Below are 24,460 nucleotides of genomic sequence, written 5' to 3'. Positions count from 1 at the left end.
AACCCCATCTCCATCTTCCAAAATGCTAATTGATAAATGGTTAGTTATTGAGATAGAAATTCTTTCCTTTAGGATAGAGCATTGTGAGTTGTGCATTTTCCTCTTTATGTCTGGTGAAACAAAAATTGCTAGTCAGGATAATATCCACCGGAGGCAGTATGTTTCAAATTCAAAAGACTAAAATTCCATGAGCTTATTTATTTCTTTGTATCCCAGTGTTTGAATAAAAACAAAGGGTTTGCTTTTAAACAGTGAGAGAATATTGACTGAAGATTGAGTGAAATACAGTGTGTAGTTTCTTCACCTGATTGACCTTCACCTGATTGAACTTACCTTTGTCTTCTATGCTACCTCAGTTTTTCCATTTAGAAAATGCTGTCATATATGTGGGATTTGTCTGTGGAGTTCATGTCAGTAAAATATATTACAATAGAATGATCATTCATAGGAATTCTGACTAACTCGGTGGTACCTCAGTGTTATTCTGTTCTTACATATGTCTATAGTACAGTTGTTGTTTTACCATGTCATTGTAATATGCTTAATATATCATATTGTTTTGATAACAAATGAATTTTCAACAGCTTTATATATAAGAACCATGTACTTCCAAACAGATAGTACAGGGGCATCTGGGTGGCTCAGTCTGTTAAGCCTCCACCTTTGGCTTGGGTCATGATCTCACAGCTCATGAGTTTGAGCCCCGTTTCAGGCTCTGTGTTGACAGCTCAGAGCCTGGAGTCTGCTTCAGATTCAGGGTCTTCCTTTCTGTCTGCCCCTCCCCTGCTTGCATTCTCTCTCTCTCTCTCTCTCTCTCTCTCTCTCTCAAATATAAATAAACATTAAAAAATTTTTCTTTAAAAAAGTACAAACCCGGGCCAAACCAAATAAATACTTATCCACAGCTTTCTATGTGGAAAATATGTAAACAATTAGTTAGACTATACTTACTCCAGGATATTTCTTGGGAGTTTTAGCTCTATTCTTAATAAATCCCTAACATCAGTATATTTTCTAAATGATGGAAGATGTTGGTCAGTTGAATTCTTTTTAAGCAAGGATTTATAGATTGTTTATTTTTGAGCTCAATTCTATATATTATTGTCAAATTTGGCTTTAACTCTTTAAGAGGAAATTGGGGCAATTGCCAAAAGGAGAGTAGTTTGTATCATTTAGGTTCATGAATTAGTTTCTTAGTAGCTGTTTTTAATTCTAATTAGGCAGGTATATTGCATTTTTCTTTTCCCCTTTTTAATGTTAAATTTGCCAAAGATTATTACGTGCACAAAGGAAATATGTATGATAAAGATAATTAATATAAAAAAAAACTTTTGCCCTAATTATTTGAATATTTCATGTGAAAGTATTAAATGGGCCTAAATTGGCTTAATAATTAATTGTCTCAGTTCCTTCTTAGTTTGTATGTTGAAATCATGGCCCTAAACCATTACTAAGAATGCTTCAGCAACAGGAAGTGAACTGAATATTTTGATTACCAACAATTTAGTGACTTCTGGAAATCTGAATTTACTTGTTTTAAAAAAGGTGATTATTTTAGTGTAGAATTTCGTGCGATAACTTTTTTATCGGTATTCACAATCTGATCATATAAATATTTTTCTAGTGTTGTTTTCCATAAAACAATTTATTTTAGACTGCAACTGGTAGATAATAGGCTTTTGTTTTAGAGGTAAGGATCACTTAATTTTTGTAGTTTCCCAAACAAAACAGTATTGGAGCCTATACCATTCCTCGTAACAGCCCTTCAGTATAGCTGCATCTTGCCATCAAGCCTACTAATCTAAGGAATCTCAATCTTCCTTTCTCTTCTATGAACTACCGTACTTGACAAAAGAGATTTCTAAAGAGATAATTGTATTGATTAATTCAATTTCTGGGCTGAGCATAAGGTTGTAAATTGGAGATCACTCACAGAAATTGAATACAAAGGGAAAATCTTTTTAAGTCTTTTTTTTAGTGTATTGAATGATTTATGCTGAACTCCTAAAAGCTTTCCAACCTCACAGAGCTTCAATAAACTTCTAATGGAGTCCTGAATGCCAGCTCTATTTTTGTTGCTTGTACCGTAGGTGGGAAACCTTTAACTAGGGGGATGAGTCTTGTTTTCATTCTATTGAAAAGCTCCTGTTCTAACACTTAGGGACTTTTAATATTTTAGCTTAAAAGTTTTCTGGTGTAACATAATATACACATATATCTATACGTTTATATATATTGATATATTTTTGCTGAAGTATAAATATGTATTTTATACAATTATATTTAACCAAACTCAATTTTTGTGCATATGTATAGGCAAGCAAGATATCTTCACATGTGTATGCATAGTGTCCATATTCATTATATGTTAGTTGGTTGAGTATTTCATCAGATAATAGGTTCTCTATTGCAGAAACTGTTTTATCCACATTCCATCACCCCCGACAGAGTATAATACGGTGTCTTTTACACAATGGATGCTAAATTAATGGTTGTAGTGAATGGTGACCAAAAGAATACACATTTAATCAGAGATAAATGTACCATTTGATTTTGATACAGGTATACAGAAAGATGTCACTTAAAGAAAGTCCCCTTTATTGTCGATTAGAACTGTTTTATTCCACTTAGATGGAAGCCAGCTCTGCCACTTTTATATAGTTTTATTTATAATTGTGAACATGTAGAACCACATGAGGCCATCAATCAGTAGAGAGATGAGGGCCCAACAGAATTATTTCTGTAGGTGGCCAATTTTTTTTCAATCAAGGACAGCTGAAAGGTCATGATTAAAACAGTGATTTTCCTGAAATTGTAAGTAACTGTTACTGACTGTTTTGCACAGAGATGTCAAAACTACTTTTTCCTCTGAAAAAGAAAATTATAAGTTCTTGAAAATGTTGGCAGTTTTCCAAATTTCACTTGCACTACTGTAATGTATTTTAATTACTGCATTTGAGTCCATTTCTTAAAAAAAATGTAAGAGGCAAAAATAAGTTAGTGTGATAGGAACCATACATAGATTAAACAATAGGCATCTAATGCCTCACTGATAGGTACATATTCATTATTAAATCTCAGCCAAAGCATAGGATTTAACAATTTTTACCCAAAAAGTGTACATAGCATTAATTCATTATTCTATATGAGATGAGGGATTATGTCACTGCATATTTCTAGTAAAACATGGCAGTGATACTCGAGATATTTCAGTAATTTGCTTCACATAGACCAGTTCGCCAAGGCAGCCAAGGATAGCAAATGTTGGTTGTGATTTCTGTAGGTGGCCCTTTATTCTCTGAGTCAGAATTGACTGTATTCCCTGGGTAGTGGCAGGGAGGACTAACTGCTGATTGTCATCATCTTTCAGATGAGGTGTGGACATGAAGTCCTAACCATTTGTAGTCATTAAAGATTCCTCAGAACATTTGTAGCAAGAAGGATTTTAACCGCGGTGTCCTGGTCAGTTTCCAAATCGGGTAATTACATTCTGCCTCCTAATGTCTTCCTGCAGGTTTTGTTTTTGTTTATTTGTTTGTTTGGGATTTTTATTGTTGTCATTGCTTAGATATATGGAGCTGTAGTGTTTTGGGGTGCATCTCTCCTTAGTTTTAAGCTGTCGTGTTCTTTTAATCTTCTATAGACTATACTACAATGGAACTGAAGAGTTTTGTTAGAGGCGTAATCCTTTAGTCTGCATTAATAATTTGTGTTCCATATTTTTATACTCTGTTTTAGTTTAGTTTTTTTTTTTTTTAAGGGACCCTTACAAAGGAACAAATGAAAAGGAATACTGGCAGGAGGTACAGTAGATATGGTGGCTGACATGGGCTGCTATCATGGATATGGCCCAAATATACCTGCTCTTCTTTACCTTGGAGGAAGATGCTGCAAGGCAGAGAAGATAATTGACACTTGCTGAGTTTAGAGAGGAATCACAGGAGAATATGCAGAGTGTTAGTTCACTTAGAATTAAAAAGCGGTAAAGTTCCATTCAAGCCTCAGAATGACATGGTTCGTTTTCATCTTAAATGTCAATCTTTTTTTTCCCTCATTGATAAGCATGTTAAATTTGGATTTGTAAGGCAGAAGGATATGTATCTGATTTTAAGAGCAATATTTTGATATGTCATAATTTTGATGGCCATGTTTTGAATTGGATATTTCACTCATGATCATTTTTTATAATCTACAGAAAGATAAAATTCTATCAAATCAACATTTATTGGATGCCAACCATATTAAAAAGAACCACATTTGATGTATTACTCTTGAAGAGAGTTATTTGGTCCAAAAAAAAAAAAATAGAGCAAAATAAAACAAATAAAAAACTGTATCAAGTATTTATCCTATTATATTCCTACTGGGTTAAAAGTGATTTTTTTGTTGTTGTTTTATTGTAATTTTATTTATTTAACAGAAAATGATAAAACAAAATTCAAAGTAACTGAGTCCTAACCCAAGCATAAATTTCATCCATTAATCTTAAAACTTACCCTGCCAACAGCATTATATGGTAGGAAAAGCATAAGCCCATGTGTCAAAAGAGCTGTTTGTTAATGCTGGCTCTCACGAGTTCTATCATTTCCAAATGGGTAAGTTGCTTAGCTCTCTTGTCCCAGTTTTTTCTTTGTGGAAAAGAATAATTCTCATGTTTTTGACCTACCCACCTAACCAGTTTTAAACAAATGAGAGAAAATACATTTCCTTTTAAAATGAACTCGAAACTGTAATACGGTGCTTTCCTCGCTAAATAATTTATCTGTCATCAGACTGGTTTTTACACATAATCCCCAATTATAAATTACTCTTCATGGCTTTTCTGGAATCTTAGCTTGAGATTAAACCTGCTCTGGGTTCTGTGTGATGGGGCTTTTCACTTCTCCATTCAGCCTCTGAAATGTTCTCTTCCCAATACTGGATAGTTGTGCATTTTCTCTAATACCTCTTTTTTTTTTTAATCATATTTGGGACACTTAAGATACACAAATAAAAGACTTTAATACTGCCCTGCCTTGCCCACTGAATCTGAAAATACCTATACCTGATAGGATCAGGGCCCAGCTGTCACTGGGACTACAGACGGCTGAAAACTGAGTATTGGTGAATGTCACCACCAAGGAGTAGACTACTGGAGCATCTCTTAGCAATAAGAGGAAGCTCATACATACACGGGATCAGATGATTTCATGGTAGGCAAATACCTTGCCGTACAGGTGCTGAACGTCTAGCGGTGGGCTGTTCCAGGGAATAAGGGCGCCGTGCCATGACTGGAAACTCCATCCACAGATAGTAAGAAGCAGTCAAACTGATAAACTGTCTGTGAGCATCACAGAGACTTGGCAACGGTAGCAGATTGTCCCAGGAGACTAAATTTTTAACCAAGATTGAAAACCTGATGACAGAGCCTGGAGGTGAAACTCATGGAAACTAAGTGGAGGAAACAAAACTTTACTCCAGTAAGGGAGCAAAATCCAAACACTACGTTACTGACACTGTGCTTTTGCATGAAAAGACAAAAGCAGGCCTCCAGCTGCTAGCACTATGAGGTCTGCCTTTGAGGCCAGACAGCGAACTAACTCATATTGTCTTTGGCTTTCTTGCTCTGAGGTCTTCTCTTGGCTACCTCCTATCTTATTTCCAAATTCATGCAAGGCAGAGAAGAGAGAATTTATATAAATTCTGAGAACACGATCTTCATTTTCTTCTCTTTTTTTCACTTATATGTCAACCCAAGGAAGGTTCTGTTTTCTCCCAGCCATCAGCTTTCTCCCCTCAAAGTTCCTGTAACATGTGTATGAAAGTTACACCAAAATTTATTGGTTTAAGACAATTTTAGCACATTTTAACATATGAGATTATGATGGATCTTAAATCTATGTTTTGTCATAATTTAATTGCCAGAGAATTTTTTTTCCTGGGGATACATAAAATACAGGGTTGTCCTCAAATCAATGGCATCTTGGATGCAATACAAAGCTTACCTAACTAGGAGTGTTGCTGCCAACAATGGCTTTAAATACAATCTGAATCATAAAGACATATGATATCAATGATACCACATGATGTCGTTGACATTGACTGTCACCAGTGCTTGACAGAGTCCAGTTGTTTGTTAAATCCCCCTAACATCTAAACCACTCTTTCCCTGTCTGGCCACATTCCCCTATTCTCCACATTTCCTCCTATAGAGGAAAAGATCAACCAGAGAAGTCTCTCCAAAGGAGGAGACTCCAATACAGGTTTCTAACAACTATATGTTCTTCATAATAGGAATACATTTATTGCAACTGGCATCTCCTTTCTAATAGAATTTTATGAATCACAGTTTAGGTAATACCTGTCTTCTTCATCTTTATACATATATTCATGTGTCTAAAAGTGACATCCTGATGTATGGGAATGAAAACACTATCTTCTTTCTTTAGTGGATCCTATCCCAGTACAGGAGCTTCTCAGGTAATAAACATGTTTTTACAATTCTCCCTGGTTTTCTGATACTGAGGTTTAACTTTAGGTTTTCAATATTGACTTCTTTGAATACGATATCCTCCCCAAATTCTTATTTTGATCTAAAAGAAGCACAAATTCCTAACTAGGACTTTGAATAACACATGGATTTGATTTTATCTTATTGCCTAACTGAAAGGAAACATATTTGCAAGGTAATTACATCCTTGGTTAAATTTCCTCATTTTAATTAACATACCTTTTGTTCTGTCACTAACAGAAGTCCTTCTACTCTTATTGTCAAGAGTTATAGTATTTCTATCATTGGTAAGCTTAGTATTTCAAATGTGTTGAATATTGGAATTTGTCTCAATATGTCTTAATATTTGAGCAATGTCTTGATTTCATGATTTTTACATTTTTAAAATATTTTTTAAGTTTATTTTGAGAGGGAGAGAGAATGACAAGGAGGGCCAGACGGAGAGAGGGATAGAGAGAATCCCAGGCAGGCTCCAAACGGTCAGTGCAGAACCCAATGTGGGGCTCAAACCCACAAATGGTGAGATCATGACCTGAGCTGAAACCAGGAGTCGGGAGCTTAACTGATTGAGCCACCCAGGCACTCCATAATTTGATTTATTATATATTTATTATATGTATAATTCTTCACATAATTTTTTTAGAAAGAAAATGGGGGACGCCTGGGTGACTCGGTCAGTTAAGCGTCCGACTTTGGCTCTGGTCATGATCTTGTGGTTCATAAATTCAAGCCCCATATTGGGCTCTGCATTGGTAGTAAGGAGCCTGCTTTAGATTCGTGCTCTCTCTCCTTCTCTCTCTCTCTCTCTGTCCCTTCCCCAGTTGTACTCTTTCTCTCTCTCTCAGAAATAAATAAACTTAAAAATGAAAAAGTAATACAAATAGTAAAAAATACAAAAAAAAATGGTATATGGGCCCAGTGAGAAAGAAAGTACAGTATGACTTGACTTGAAAAATGAAATGAAAGATTTGTGGACAAGAGCTAGGACTATAGACCAAGACAGAATAGCTGTATATAATAAAGATTTGTCAAATTTGACAAACTGCTTTTCCTAGACACAAAGACTTCCTTTGAAGGCGGTACTGAGCTTCCATGGAGAGATAATCGGGTGTTGTGATGAGACCATCTATGTAAGACTTGAGACACACTTACTTGTGGTTCTTGCTTAGAAACAATCTACTCATTTAGCACTACATTCATAGCTGGTTCAGTGTTAGCATGATTGAAATCACCTATCAACAGCACCCCAAGGAAGAGTATGTATCCTGAATATCGCTGATTACATGAATGTGAGAAACAGCTCTCTTATTAAAAGAGAGAGAGAGAGAGAGAGAGAGAGAGAGAGAGAGAGAGAGAGAGAGAATTTCACAGAATTTCAAACTTATAAATTTAAAAGACAAATAGGGTTTATTTAATATGGATAGATCTCTGGCTCTCAGGCCTTTGAAGTATTTGAGAACAGACAGGTTCCTGTTTGTTATGCTTTCATCATATATTTCAGAAATTAGAAGTCAGGGAGAGACTGTGGATGCTGAATGTCTGTACTATCGTAAGAGTTCAAGTTCTAACAACTATCTCAAAGCCCTGTTATTAAGGAAGTTTTCAATAATTGCTAAGGATTGAGAGGAAGCTTTGAGATACATATGGGGAAAAGCTCTTGTAGCAAAAATGAGATGGGATATGGTAGACTTCGTGCAGGCATTCAGTTTACAGTTTCTATGCTTGTAGATATTCCTTTTTTTGTTTCTGGTAGAATATCTATCATGCAGTATCATGAAACCTAATGGAAAATCATTTTCAACAAATCATTTTTAGAAATCACTTTCCTATAACAACACATTTCCTTTATTAGAAGAGAATGGTGCAGGTCATTGTCACTTACCTACAGCATTTTATTAACCTCTTAACTGGTGTCTCTACTTCCAGGCTCTTTCTATGATAATGTACTGTGCACACTACAAGTGGATTAGTCTCACTAAATCACTGCTCTGGTCCTGTAACTCCCCTGCTCAAAAGTGGTTAATGTCTCCCTGAGTGACCTGTTGGATGACATCTACACTTAACAGCCTGATATTCAAGACCCTATATGCACAGGCCCTGTCCTTGATACTGTGGCCAGCCATTAGCTCAAGTTTACATGTCTTCCTCTTTATAAAATCTTCACTGACTATTTTGAAAACAGAATTTTCTTTCTTAACTTTTAAATATTGAATAGATGTTGGTTGGTAAACTGATCCTGTTTCTCCATGCAGTCTATACATAATAGATGCATTTGTTACTACAAAGAATAAACATACATTGGATAAATCGGTAATAATTCTTGGATATAAATACCTCAAAGTATTGATTATTCAGGGAACTCTTTGTCGTTTGTGCGTTTTCCAAAACTTTGCTTTTCTTGCTTCATCCTCAGGCTTCCTAACTTAGGCTTTTTTGCCTTATTCATTTAAATTCTAATTTAGGAAGTACACAGGAAGAAATGAAGCATTCAAATCACTTGAAAAGAGAAGAGAAGCATTCAGCCTTTGTTCACTCCTGGCTTTTGATCATAACTATAATTCTCTGTAAGCAATCCAATAAAACTTCCCATTGAGTTGCACTTGTGTTTCCTTTGAGCTCGAATTTACAGCCTACCATCGGTAGATTAAAAATCCATTAAAATCTATAAGAACAGCAGAAGTTACATATTCCTTTTGCTGTAGTAAAGATTTTTCTGAAAGATTTTACATTAAAACTCTGTTGCTAAGTAGTGATATTAATAGGCCATTTTAAAGTCAAACTTGGCTTGTCCTTAAGGCACGGAAGACTGCACAAGGAATAGTTTCTCATATTCCATGAGATTGCATTTTGGACAGATGACTGAGACACAGTTGATTTTTTTTTTTCTCATGTCAGAAAGACAATGCTAGACTCCATTAACAAACACAGACAACCTCAAGGATAAGTGGTAATGAGGATAGTTGGCAAAGAGCATGCTAGGAAGGGGTGATAATAGATTCAGAGAAAGAGTGCCCAAGTAATTGTCCTGTAGATAGTGAGAAATATGAAACTGGAAGAAGGGTGAGAGGTGAAGGATAGAGATGTAAATCTAAACTAATATATAGATTAATAGTAACCAAAAAATCACAATGCCTAATTTTATAAAAACACTCATAAAGTACAGATCTGAAGAAAATGTATTTCTGTCATTGCCTTTTCAAACTGATGCTTCTCTTTGAATGGGATGGTTTATGCTCTTTGCTATAAATTAACATGCTCTCAGCATCTTACTATATTTGCAGATATTTAAGAAGTAAATTTAATGTTGAGATGTCATGTTTATAGCTCAGAAGGCAACAAAGCTTTAACGGGTTAGAATACTATGTTTTCTTGTTTTCTTAGGTGATTTTCCATTACCGGTTTTAGCTCTATCAGCTACACTAATGAAATATGATACTATTAGATATTTCCTCTAGAATTATCTGTCTACTGGAAATGAAGCTACTCTTCTTAGCTAACCAAAGTAAAAGTCCTGGATATAATATCCTTGGGGTGGGATTGATTTTTTTAAGCCAGAGTTATTTCTTTTTAAAACTGTTCAAGAGTCTTTAAAATGTCCAAAGCCCCAAGTATATCTGAGTTTAATATTATATTGCAGTCAGGTTGTGACTCCATTGCTAAAGCTTCAGAAGGATCCTGGGCAGTGCTGCAATTCATATTTTTTCCTGTGAAAGTTGATATCTGGTTTGCTTCATGCAAGTACATCAATCCAGTGATGAAGAAAAACACACCATGTCAATAACAATCATTGTCTTTGCAAAGGAGAAAGGTGTATGATCAGAGAACAAAGCCATCAAAGCATTGCTAAGTAGCCGTATTATTATAGTATGGGACAAATTGATCATGCTCTTGTGTTTTTCCTCTCCTAATGTTTCACATCCTGATCATGCTGAGATCAATTTGGAATCCTCCTTGTTCTTCCTGATGATCTTATATACCTTTTTCTACATTTTAATCATACTCCTGCCCAGAATTTCTGTTGAAAATTTACCCTACTTTTACTTTTTATCAATATGTTTTGTCATGTTTTTGTTTGTATGTTTTTCCTACAAAAGGGTCCCATGTTCATTGGGGATAGACTGGGGGTGGGGAAAGCAAAAAGAAGAAAATAATATTAAAAACACAACTTTATGGGGGGTGGGAGGGAGGGGTGGGTGGGTGATGGGTAGTGAGGAGGGCACCTTTTGGGATGAGCACTGGGTGTTGTATGGAAACCAATTTGACAATAAATTTCATATATTGAAAAAAATAAAAAATAAAAACACAACTTTAATTCTACTAACCAAAGGAGATAACAAATAAGATTTTCATTTTGTATTTTAAAAAGTAAATTTGTGTACTAGTCAAGATATAATGTGTATTAACAACATATATGTTTTGTATAGAAACTGATTCATACTGTAATTTTTTTTAAATGTGTATTTATCTATTTGGTGGGGTGAGGAGCAGAGAGAGAGAGGAAGGGAGTATCCCAAGCAGGCTCTATGCTATCAGCACAGAACCTGGTGTGGGACCTAATTCCATAACCCTTGGTTCATGACCTGAGCCATGAGTCAGATGCTTAACCAACTGAGATACCCAGGCACCCCTATACTGTAATGTTTTAGAGTCTAATTTTTTATTTGATGATATGAACATCTTCTCATGTAGCTAAATATTCTTTATGCATTAGTTTAATGACTGCATAATATTTTTTATTCTACCATTTGAATGTATCAGAGTTAATGCAACAAATCCCTTGTTGGGGGGCAACTAGTTTTGCTTTCTCATTCCTGTTTTCTATTCGCATTGCCATTCCTAGAGGCAAAGCTCTCATCATACCTTGCTTGGACTATTTTAGTATTAATGCAATTGATGGATTGTGTCTAGTAAACTGATAATTCCATAAATGTAAATCAAAACAAAAAAAAATTGAATAACTCATAAGATTGTGGCATGAACAAAGGCTTTGATCACTCTCCGTTTGCTTCAGAATAAAGTTCCCATTTCTTAGCATTCATGTTGATTCTTTCTGATTTACTCATACCGCCTTTATGATTTAACCTACATTCACTTACCTCGTATTATTCCTTTTTTTAATTATTTTTAAAATTTTATTGTTATTTTTTAAGTAAGCTTTACGCCCAACGTGGGTCTTGAACTCATGACCCCAAGATCAAAATTGCATGCTCTCCTGACTAAGATGGCCAGGGGCCTGTATCTTAGACTCTTCTTGATTCTCTAAGTACTACTTCAATGTCCTTGTTGTTTCTTTGTGCCAAGAACACCTTTTCTTTTGTTTCTACCTGTTGATACCTCACTTATTCTTTAAAGAGGAGGTAAATTCACCTCCCACATTCTCCCAGTGAAATTTATTGCTTCCTCCTCTATGTCCCTGTAGCATTTTGTTGTTGCCTCTCCTATGTAATCTAGTGGGGGGAATATAACAAGCATCATCTGAGTATAAAGGCAAGATCTGTCTCTAATGTTTCCATCTTAGTTTCATCCTTCACTCATTTGTTTGACAAATATTATTAAGTATCTTCTGTGTGCCAGGCCTTCTGTGGAACTCTGGGATTCAACAACAAACAAATACTAGTCTTTATTATGGAATGTCTATATGCCAGGCAGTGCTCCAAGTGCTTTACATGTGTGAGCTCATTTAATCCTCACAACAGGTTCTATTACTCTCCCCCTTTTATGAATGAGGAAATTATGGTACAAGAAGTTCAGCACATGTGAAGGTCTCACAGCAAGGGAGTAGCAAAGCAGGAGTTCAAATCCAGGTGGTCTGGTTCCAGAATGTGTTCTCATAGTCAATATGAGGCTTTATCACCTCCTAAAACAAACAGCATTAGACACAAACTTTGCCTTTCTGGAACTTTCAAGCAAATGGGAAAGACATGTATCCAATAAACAGTAACACAATCACTTGATCTTAGCCAAAAGGCCAAGAAGCGATTAAACAGCAATACAATCAAAACCAAAATTACATATAGTAAGTGCTATGAAGAGGATGTGCACAGTACTATGCAAAATAATAACAGTTTTTTACATGCTTGTGGGAGTTAGGTTATGTTTTCTCATTTTCTTCCTAACAGTGTGCCATTTGAAGTTAAGTCTGTAGGAGAAGGAGTTAACCATGTACAGAAGGGTGAGAAACATGACCCCAGGTGCAGGAAACTGTGCAAAAGCTCTGTGGACAGAGGGAATATGGCATGTGGAAGGGCCTAAGAACCAGCTGCATGGCTGGATAGAGGCTGAGTTTGTAAATAGATGGGACCAGAGTCCTTTAGGCAATGCTAAATCTTGTCTGTTGTATTAGCAGTGGGAAGTGATTAACTGTCTTTAAGGCGGGAATTCACGAGCATATTTTTACTTTCTAAAAACTTCTCTGGCTGCAGTAGAGAAGAATTTGTACAAGGGGAGTGAGATAATGTATTTCAAAGTGTCTAGCACAGTGTCAAGCTTACTGTGAGCACTTAATAAACACTGATATCCTTCTTCATTATTTTATTCACCAGATTTTATGCACTAAGACACTGCTGTGTAAAATATCACAAAACAATAAATGCTTGTTGATTGACTGACTGAGTGAATAAATCATTATAGAGACTTTTCTTGAAGATTTCCAGAGACAAGGAACGCTGTGTCACATAAAGCAGTCCATTAAACAGCTTTATGTGTGAGGATATATTTTCTCGTTCTGAACCAAAAAGCTAACTTCCTATAATTCTACTTCATTTTGCCTCTGGACCTGTACAGAATAGTATAAATCCTCTTCTGTGGTAATCTTTCAAATAATCGAAGGCACTTATTTGAAATATTTCTGTTCCAGATCCTTCAGGCACATAATGTATCACCCAGATTCTGCCTCACTCTGGTTGTCATCCTGAATACCCTTTCTTTTTTCAGCTGTAACACTCAGAATCAAAACAGCCCCTGTGCGAGGCACATGGGTGGCTCAGTTGGTTGAGTGTCCAACTTTGGCTCAGGTCATGATCTCATGGTTGGTGAGTTTGAGCCCCGTGTCAGGCTCTGTGCTGACAGCTCAGAGCCTGGAACCTGCTTCGGATTCTGTGTCTCCCCCTCCTTCTCTGCCCCTCCCCTGCTTGTGCTCTCTCTCTCTCTCTCTCTCTCTCTCAAAAATAAATAAACGTTTAAAAAATTTAAAAAACAAAACAGCCCCTGTGCTCAACGTACAGAAGTAGTAAGGCTATTAGCATCTTTATTTGAAGTGACTACTCTAATTAATGCCACACACAATTACATGAGCTGTTTGGAAAGTGATGTAATATGTTAACTCATGTTGAATTCACAATCTGCCAAAACCCTTATCTAAACTGCTTGAACCCGTTTCTCTTTCGCTTTTATGTTTGTACAGGTAGATTGTGTTGGCTTCTCTTGCCAGCTTTACATTTATCAATATTGAATTTAAATGTAATAATTTTTGGTGAAATCTTTTTGAATAGGGATTCTACTATCATCTTCCAGTATATTAGTTATTTCTCCAGGATTTTTGTTTTGTTCGTATTTGCATAATTTTTTTTTATAACTTTAGTTTTGTTATAGATAATACAACAAATGAGATTAACAAAGTTGGAGCTCTTATTTTACTAAAGATTTCTTTCTGGTTTGCACTGGTACTTGGCTGGATGTCGTTTGATTAGTACATTTTTCCATCCTGTAATTTTTTTTCTTTAAAGGCCCTCCTGAAAATCAGAATCAAGTCATTTTGCTGATTCCCTGGTTGAATTAAACCTTTTGAACAAAGACAATGCATATAATATGAAAAAATATATACAGTAAAGTAAATAATAACAATCACTGCCTAAAGAGTGGGAACTCTATGTCAGGCACGCTTCTGAGTGCTTTAATACATTACCTCAAATAATTTGCATGCATAAAAAATTAATACATTAACTCAAATAATTTAATACATCAACTCAAATAATTCGCACGCACAAAACTATGAAAGAAGTATTACTGATACCCACATTTTACAGAAGAAAAATCTGAGGCACAGAAGTCGAATCATTTACCAACATAGTATAGCTAAAAAGTGGTGGAGTCAGGATTTAAACTCTTGCAGTTTGAGTCCAGATTCTGTGCTCAAGCCATGTTGATTTAGCAATCATTCCTTGTTATGTATTATAGAAAAACACAATCAAAACAGTAAAATAATGTGGTACTTTGGATAAGAATTATTTGGGAATTTTTGAAAATTGCCTTTTTGTCCCTAATATTCCATGTGTGTAGGACTTTTCCAGTATGTTGCTTTAAGCCCCAGATAATTCATACACTATATATTTAAAACGATTTACTAGGTATCTGCTGTCTAGAGAAACTACAGATAAGGAAACTCTGACTCAGACAAATTACGTGCAGGACAGTTCAGTTCTGTTCCTTATGGGGCACTGGCAACAATAGCAAATGCAACATAAATGCATCTGTGGGGAAAGACAGGGGGACCTATGTAGTCATTCACTGGATGCATGGATGCAAGAAAACGCATGCATACTATTTTCAATATGTTTTTTTAAATTGTGGCAATGTCAGCTGTTTGTGAACTGGAAAGAAAACTAGGATTCAAAATATTTTTTTGAATGGCCAGTGCTAAATACTTAGTGGTTGCCTTACATTTTGGTGCTGGATTATGGTTCTCAGCTTCTTTGTGGGAGAAATCTCATAATTGATGCAAATTATAGTTCTGGTAAATGTGGCAGTATTTCCATAAGAATTAACCATTTGGAAATTTGGATTTTTTTTTCTAATCATATAGTTAGGACTTTTACAATGAATTATATCTGTATCAAAAATCCATCATTAAGATGTGTTGGAAACAGTTTTACTTTCACTGAAAGTATCCTGTAGGTGAGAAGGAGAATATCTCAATGGCATATATTTTTCTTTTTGGCTCCATCAACAATAACAACATCCTAATTTGGACAGCTAATATGCTTAAGTATTCTCTGAAAAGCTATAATATATTCGAACTGTTTAGTTGCTCTCACAAATCATTTTGCTTTACAGCTCTGATCTTGAAATATGTGGACTGATGTCTGATTTATGCTCTCGGCCCTTCTTGTAGATAAGTTAAGTGTTCTTGCTTAATGTTATTAAATAAGCCCAAAGCTGCAAATGGGCCTCCTTCAATCAGGGCATTTAAAAAAGACCTTTCCCTTTAAATTGTATACCTTGTCCTTTTGGGTAGTTTTGCTGTGGTTCACTAATGCCTTTTTGTCCTTAGGGTAGTATTTGTTCATTGTCATTTTCACTTGTCATCTCCTGAAATCTCTTGATCTTGATTTATAACTATTATCTCTAAAAATTTGGAGGATGATATTCAAAGAAGGTTATTTAGTGAAAATATAGATGAGGAAACTCTGACTTAGACAAATTGCATGCAAGGCATGTAAGCTCTATTGTTCTTTACAACCCATGAGTTGTCTTCCTATTTAATTCTGAATAGAAGGCACTTCATAGAAAACAAATCTGGCACCATACAAGAATAAAATGTTGAGTTAGTTGTACATTGTACATACGTGGAGCTACAAACTGGGGAGGTCATAAACATACCCATTTGAAAACTCTAGACCAAATTCTTTTTTTTCTTTAATGTTTATTTTTGAGAAAGAGACAGAGTGCGAGCTGGGGAGGGGCAGGGAGAGAGGGAGACACAGAATCCAAAGCAGGCTACAGGCTCTGAGCTGTCAGCACAGAGCCTAATGTGGGGCTCGAACCCACAAAGTGTGAGATCATGACCTGACCCGACACCAAAGTTGGATACACTTAACTAAGTGAGCCACCCAGGTGCCCCTAAGACCAAATTCTAAGAAGGCATATGTGGAAGGCTACTTTTGAATTATGATCATTCATTTTATGTTTCTTTCCCCCCAAACTTTCATCTGTCTAAAGGGAATATCTTTATCTTACTCATTTTTGTTTACCAGAACCTAGAACAATATATCCAGTACACTTAAAAAAAAAAAGAACAATAATATTGAATGTTTTTAAATTGTTTACTATGTGCCAGTCAGCAGTCTAGGTTCTTCCCATGTACCATGTCATTCAATTGTCACAATTCTAAAAGGCAGGCCCTATTATGATCCTCTGTATATAAGAGGAAGTGAGGCACACTCATGATCACATAGAAGTCGAAGTGTATACACTGAAACAGTATAAATAGGTAAGGAGAAGAGAATCTATATTTGTTATTTCTATATGTTTATTAGTGAGCTGTATCTTACTAGTCAGTCACAAATTCTGCCCTGGTTATCCTCGGTGAATGAAAGTTGAGGCAGGATTGGTTGACTGAATATTGAATGACAGGGTATGATATTCAAACCTACAAGAGTAGAGAAGAAAGAGGAATCATAATTAACTAGGCACTATCTAATTTGCATTTCAGTGGAATCAAGCCCACTTGAAGGAGTCCGCTCACAGAGTTAATTTTAAGGTGAATATCTGGTATCATGAATTCTTGGAAAATCCCAGTAAGCCCTATAATTAGGGCCAATGCACTGTTGTTCAGCAATGTGCAGTGCAGCCAGTTTTTCCTTTGGCATCATAACATCTGTTACCTCTTCAGGTGAGATGCAGAGGATGTAGGCAGCTTGTACTGAGAGCTATGCGATATGAAAAATTCTTCTCTTTAAACACTAGAATCACCCTGATGGTAAGATGCTCACACTGTGAGCGACACAATGAGATCTGAGTGTAGAAGATGACAGACTGACACCTCCCATTTCATGCTTACTCTGGGCCATGAGTGGGCTGACTAGCATGGTGATGGAATTATACTAGTTACATTAACTACTTAAACTTTTGCAATATCTGCTACATGAAGAGAATTGAAATTCTCATAAGAATGCAACTTGAAATATGTATATATGTAGAAAGGAAATTTAAAAATTTGTAGCATATAGAGATGCTTTAACTTCTATGCAGTTTGAATTTATGCTTTACGAAATTTGGATGGAGGAGAACGGGCTGAGGAAGAAACCCGAAAGAATGTTGACTAAGAGAACAGACGAGGAGACACAGGCATACCAGGTGTAAAGGGGCCTTGGTGCATGCCCCAGCATTGTTAAGGGATTACAAACTTTCAAACTGGGCCAAATGGGACTTTGAAAAGTCTGTATAGTAACTACAGATCCTCAGACTTAAGCTTTAGAAGCTTATTAGCAATTGTTCTTCTAGGAGTCAGTAGATCCCAGGGAGTAATTTGTGCTAACCAAATATACAAAAAGCTGACAGATATGTTTATGCCGAGACATTTAATTATCAAGATAACTAGAAATCTCGTCAGTAGAAAGGTTTCCTTTGGCCACTTGTTAATACGTTTCTAAAGATTATTTCCTGGACATGGAAGGAGGGTGAAGGCAGTGAGATAGTTTTAACTGAAGTATGGTGAGATCGTTTTTCACTAGGCTTGGAGGCAAATATACCCTCCTCTCTCCTAGAAGAGTTAATTCAGTAATTCACTAAATAGACCAGAATACTCAGCCAACTATCAAGGTAACTTATCAGGGCACCTTTTCCATGGAAAGTGTTAAAAAATAAAGGGTTTTTTGTTTTTTTGTTTGTTTGTTTGTTTTTTAATCGGCTCCTTTCCTTTTGGTTTTCTAGATACCATTCGGTTACATAAAGAGTTATAAAAAGAGCTCTATAATGTTAAATGTTTATTTAGCTCACAGTTTAAATAACTTGTGTTAGTTATATTTTAGATTTCTTGATAACCTTTGAGATATTTAATTAGATCTAAGAGACACTATAATATCATGTATATGTTGATAAACCATTACTCTAGGTCAGTTCTTTTTCCTGCAGATGGTAGAGCCTATCCATTTACATTGCTTTTTTTTTAAATTAACCTTGCTGTTGGAAGATTATACACTGTGAAATTGTCCTCCAAACCCCTCCTGCTTGCAGCCCATCAAAGATGGGCATCATGGGAAGGACACGGGTTTTGAAGTTAGGCAGACCTAGATGAAAACACTACTTGAGTGATCTTAGGATCACTACTTGATCTCTCTCATGGTTTCCCCATCTGTAAAATGGGAATAATTAAACTTATTGTATAGGGTTGCATATAATTCAATAAAAATAGTAGGTGCTAAGTAACTTAGCTTTGTTTTCTATACAAAAAGAAATTGTAGAAGGAAAACAAAAGAAAAATTCCTTAAATCGTTTTAACAAGAGTTTTTACCAAGGGGCCAAATCTGCCTACACAGTTTTTTGAATCATTTTGGAAGTAATTGCCAACTTTAAACACCAGTAAATGTCATCTAAAAATCTGTATTTCTCACTTTTCTTGAGAAGTGTATCTTCTGGGACACAGTGTCCCCATTTCTGTGCTGAACAGTGGGCAGCAGTGGAGTATCTGCTGTTCCTCTGGACAGGGCATTTACTCAACAGTTCACTGCAGACCCACGAGCCCATGGCACTCACTCAAATGACCTCTCTAGGTCTTTGCATTTGGGCCTCCTTCACTACATTATCCTTATCCTAATAACTCTTCATTTCATGATATTTTGACCAAAGAAAAATGAATGTGAGTAGAAACAGATACTGCAGTGCTTAAATTAAAAAAAAAAATCATGCTCTTGTTTTGATACTGTGTTTAAGGAAAGTGTGATCATACTTTCCAAATTAAAAACTGACCTGACTCATGATCTGAAGATGACACTGAATATTTAATTATTTCATGAGACTTCCATAGAGGAACTTTGTTACTGTGGCTTTGAACCACATAGACACCCAGGTAATGGTGCTGACTGATTTCTGTGGGTTGTCAAAGTAGTGCTCACAGTTTCATCGCCCCTGTCTGGGCTGCCTTGGAGTCTGGTGACAAGTATACACCATTTGTAAAATTAAAGTGCTATGTTCATCCTTGAAACAAATGGCAAAGCTATTTAGGGTTGGTTTAATCTGATGTTCTGGCAAGGATCCCGTTGGGACACACAAATTAAAACATAGTCCTGGGTCAATTATAGCAGTGTATCTTTTGAATGCGAAAGACTCAATGGTCGGTTTGACAAGAGTCTGGTGACCCTGCTGAGTGTTATTAATTTAATTGTCCCAAGAGACTAATGAAAATAGGACCCATTGTTTAGCCCTCAGGCTAAAATTGTCCACCATTATCTATATGAACAATGTCTGAAATATCCCCCACAGAATATACTTAAGGGGGAGAGACATGAGCACAATCATACCTTTAAAATAGAAACAACCATCAAATATAGAAATAATAACATGACTATAAATCCAAAATCAAAAATACATGAAAGAGAAAATTTTGGAGATAGAGGCCTTGAGTTCTGTTTCTAGATTATTCTGACACTCATGGCCCCCAAGGTCTTCTATTTACACAATAACCATGAAGTATCACAGTGCATTTGACAAAATATCACATTTACATTTTTCTAGGGTCTTTATCATGATCATTTTGAATGTATTCTCTAAATGAGACACAATGTTGCAATTTTCAAAAGAGGTCTTTAGAATCAGATTACCTGTATTGGAAATCAGGCTCCAACATTTATTATCCAGTTATGTGACCTCAAAGAAGTTAACTTAACCTCTAGACTACCTCACTTAACTCAGTCAAAAAATGAGGTAATGATAGCACCTTCTTAACAATGTTAGAAGAATACATGGTAATAATTTAATAAAATAATAATAAATGGTAATAAGCTCTTAGCCCACGGAAAGGCCCAATAAATGCTGGTTATTGTTACTTACCTTGGTCTAAACTGTCCTTCAAACACAACTTAGGTTTGGATAAAGAGTCTTCTGTGATTCCTCCATTCAGTCATCAAATCTAAACCAAATTGATGAAAACAAAGCTTGGCTGTGCTGCCCTAAATGTAGTGTGAAGTACTATGAATTGTCACAGCCAAAAGCGACAGTTTAATCTTTTAGGTGACAGGAAATCATCAGAAATTAGCTGTTTGTTGGGCATCTGGGTGGATCAGTCATTTGAGCGTCGACTTCGGCTCAGGTCATGATCTCGCAGTTTGTGAGTTCAAGCCCCATATCGGGCTTGCTGCTGCCAGCTTGTCAGCATGGGGCTCACTTTGGATCCTCTGTCCCCCTCTCTGCCCCTCGCCACTTATGCTCTCTCTCAAAAAAAATAAATAAAACATTAAAAAAAAAGAAGAAGCTGTTTGTCTGTAGCCTGCAGCTGCAAATCTAGTTATCAGGGAAGAAGATACCTTTCACAGTCTGATGAGTGATGGGGGAGTCAAAAATATGAGAAACCTAGGACGTTTAAGTCCAAGATTACCTTGGACCTTCACTTCTCTGTCCTGAGCACTATATATAAAATGAGGGAACAGGAAGAGACTTCTCACTGCCACGATGATGTTGGATTCAGCAGTGGCCCTTCTTTATTTAAAATCAAACACTCTGTAGCCTATGAGCTATACGCCATATGCTCATTTGCACTAGTCTTTCAGTTGCTTGGGAGGAAGCGTGCTTATTGTAGCAGGCTGTTTAAACCACAGCAGTCTGTGGATGGGACTGGTATCTGGCAGGTGATTTGACTTAGGGCAAACCACTATATGTTTAAGTACTACTTAATACATTCTATGAGTATTTCTCTGCTCATCTTTAAAGATAAGTAAGTGTGCTTTCCCCAGTAAATTTACACACCTCCCCTCCCTTTTTTTTTTTTTTTTAGCTTTTTAAACATTTCAATTTTTGCCTGTCTGAAGAGTCTCATCAGGATTGTTTTTGATGGGATCTGACAGGCCTTGCCTTTGGAAGAAAAACCAGCTAGCTTTAAGATAGAGGGGTCAGTTCTCAGGACAGGGTGTTCAAGACGAGGGAGTGGAGATGCCTTAGTAACAAGGTCTGTGACATCAGGTAAGTCCTCTCTAGTGAAAATCATTTTCCTTTTGTTTGTTTTTAGTACAGTCAGCAGGTAATATTAATGCTCACATCTATTTTTAATTTATTTGATATTTCTTACAGTTCACATTATGGTCTAAGGTAATTGGCCCTTGCACTGTTGGCTCCAGGGATCTTGTGTCATCTCATAGAGCCCACTAGGGATGAACAGCGCCAATGGGAGGAATTTATAGTCTGTAGGTGCAGAAGACTGTGAGCCTTTGCCTCCATGAGCATGTGCTATGCTTGCAGCGCAGGAAACTGGAAGCTTATCCACCATTGTGAACACAGAGCTTATGAGAGCAGAGTACTGCTTCCAAAGAAACACTGTCAACCCAAATCACCATTGTACTTTTTTGGTATGTCCTAGTTTTATTTTGGTTTGGGGTTGTTTTCCCCTTTGGGAGGGGTCACCCAGTCACTCCAGTTTAACTGAAAATATTATGTGGACCCCTGCTGGAAAAGTATTCCTATTATATGAAGGACACTAGAGATGCCAGGAAGGCAAAGCATGAGTGATGAGGAGGGCTGTGTAATTACCATGTAAAGCATTTAAAGTAGAATTCTAAATATAATTAGCAAAAGTTGAGAATATTTGTGTCCTTTAGTTTTAGAACAACTGTGGCCTACACTTTAGGGCATTTACGTGGGGTCTGCCAGGAAATGCTTCATAATGAAGAAGTAGCTCTTAGTCTCTGCACAGTACTTCCAGAAGTATGACTGTCAAAAAAAAGGCTGGATGCAGTGAATCCCTTCAGCATCTCTGCATTTTTCTGTCTGTTAATCTGGAATCTTCATAGGTCGCTTGGTGATTATTTTTCCCGCTGGGCAGTGTCTCTACTGTTAAGGCAGGAAACTGATTTATTTCCTCCTCATTTTTGGTATGTGTGAGTGTGTGTGAGTGTGTGTGTGTGTGTGTGTGTGTGTGTGTGTGTGTGTGTGTTTTACATTCTCCTTCCTCACTAATATCTGGAATAGTAATTTGGCATGGTCGCAGTGAGTGTCCCTTAGGCTCCTTCCAATTCCCCAAGTGATAATTGTATCTGCTGGAGTTTGACATAGGAAACAAAGCAGCCGTTTGAAATCCTTGCCTAGTGGTTCTCAGAAGTTTGGTAAATCTAAAATTCACCTAGGAAGGCTGTCACAACTCAGATTTTTGGGGCCCACTTCCCAAGATTCTGATGCAACAGGCCATGGTGGTTCCTAAGAATCTGCATTTTTGCATGGTTCCCTTGAAAAACATCATTTTGTGGATTAATCAGTGCCATGGATGGTAGAAATTGGGGATATATTGCTGATACCTTTTTATTCTTAACTTTGAACATCAGAATGTGCAGTGGATTCTTGTAAAAATGCCTGGGTGCAATACCCAGAAATTCTGATTTATTAGTTTTGCTTTTAGACTTAAGAATCTATATTAAAATATTAAAATACCATCCTCCTAACACACACGCACACACACACACACACACACCCCAAAACTCCACAGGTGATTATTTTTTTGTGCAGCCAAGATTGATAACCACTGCCTTAGCCCTTAACCTCACTGTGTCGTTATTTGAATGCTTCTCAATGATTACCAGGTAGAAAGCTGGAAAAGGTTGCCTTCTTTGTGAATAACTAATACAGGGCAGAAAAGGCCAGATTATCAGCTGCCCCTCATTTATACATTGATTAGGTCTCAAAATATGACAAGCTGGACTTAATTGTTAGGGAAAGAGTAAATGAGACCAGGAGATAGCTGGAAAACAGAGACCTCTTGGCTTATTTCTTAAGTGTCACATCAATCTGCCCGGTTACGTGATTAAAGGAGAGGCTCTAACCTGCAAGGGGAACCAGGCCCTGATTTGTTCAGGGTCATGAGCAATGGCTCAAAACCATCTTGTTTGCAGATACTCCTTTCATGTTATTAGGCTGTCAGTTGACAGACTTTGCAAGATTTATGGCTCAAAACTCAAGTGTCCACATGTGTGTGAGAGGCTGGGATGGTGTGACAGGTTAGATGAGGTGAAAGGGGAGGAAAGGCAGCACATGAGTGTTGCTGAGAATTCCAGGCACCAGCCTTCGGCCTTCGGGACTCTGCCTCATGGTCCTTCTCTTCTCTTGCTTTTCTCCTCCTTCTCATCCCAGTAAATCTTCTTTTTAGTTTCTGGAATTTCTGCTATCGGAATTTAAAATAGAAAGTGGGACTTCAAAGGGAAGCACCTAATTTTTATGAAAAGATTCCTAGGGTGCTTTTAATAATGTCCTATTGAGGGTGCAATAATAAAGATTTAGGACCTCTGTCCATAGCACTTCACAATATTTCTTGTTCTCTTGAGAAAACTATGCTTTGATAGCATAATGAACTATATTTTATTGGGCCTGTTTACGTCTCTCTAACTTACTTGAAATTTCTGATACGTGAAATCTCACATTCTCTTCACGGTAGGGACAGTAATCTCCTGCATCTTTCTGCTTCTCCCTCAGATATTTTTCTCTTTCCTGCCAAGAGGGAACCGGCCGCCTCTTTCCTGAGCTGCCCTCCTTACTGGCTTCCCTCTGTCAGTTTGTCCATTCCAAACAGAAAATTTCTAAAAGGTATTGTTACCCTGTTACTCATGTTTTTGAAATCCTTCTGAGATTCTGTAGGGCACATTAAATCCAGACATAGAGAAGCATACACTGGTTTGGGGCCTAGACTTTGTTTCTATTTCCCACCTCCAAGCCTATTAACACACATACAGGTGTGCACACACACAGACACACGAGTTCTCCAGCCATAGTGAACTTATTTGTCACTCTTCAGAATTCCGTGTTTCTGTATTCTCATGCCTACCCACATTCTTTTCCTTTTGCTTAGATTTCTTTCTGTCTGGAAGACCTCATAAACTTCAACCCTAACTTCAAGACTTTACTTAAATACTGATTTCTCTGTAAAAGTGGGAACTTTGCCCCTCAATCAGAGAATGTCAGGGGTCTCTTCTTTCCATGCTTCCACAGTACCTTGTGCACACTCCACTGCCCAACACATTATCTTTGTGTTATATGATGTGACCCCCAGAGATGGTATTTGAA

General features: G+C 36.8%; 1 protein-coding gene and 1 pseudogene across 6 annotated transcripts in view; one reads left to right on the top strand and one right to left on the bottom strand.

The window, feature by feature from the left end:
- The window catches only part of SOX5 (SRY-box transcription factor 5), a 1,013,639-nt gene that overhangs the window by 354,522 nt on the left and 634,657 nt on the right, over window positions 1–24,460 (top strand). The gene's annotated exons all lie outside the window — the stretch shown is intronic.
- LOC125920597 (uncharacterized) lies at window positions 12,332–12,470 on the bottom strand (annotated as a pseudogene).

Source organism: Panthera uncia, chromosome B4 (genome assembly GCF_023721935.1).
Source record: "Panthera uncia isolate 11264 chromosome B4, Puncia_PCG_1.0, whole genome shotgun sequence".
Classification (NCBI taxonomy): domain Eukaryota; kingdom Metazoa; phylum Chordata; class Mammalia; order Carnivora; family Felidae; genus Panthera; species Panthera uncia.
The sequence above is the reverse complement of the archived record's forward strand: the minus strand, read 5'-3'. Positions and strand labels throughout refer to the sequence as shown.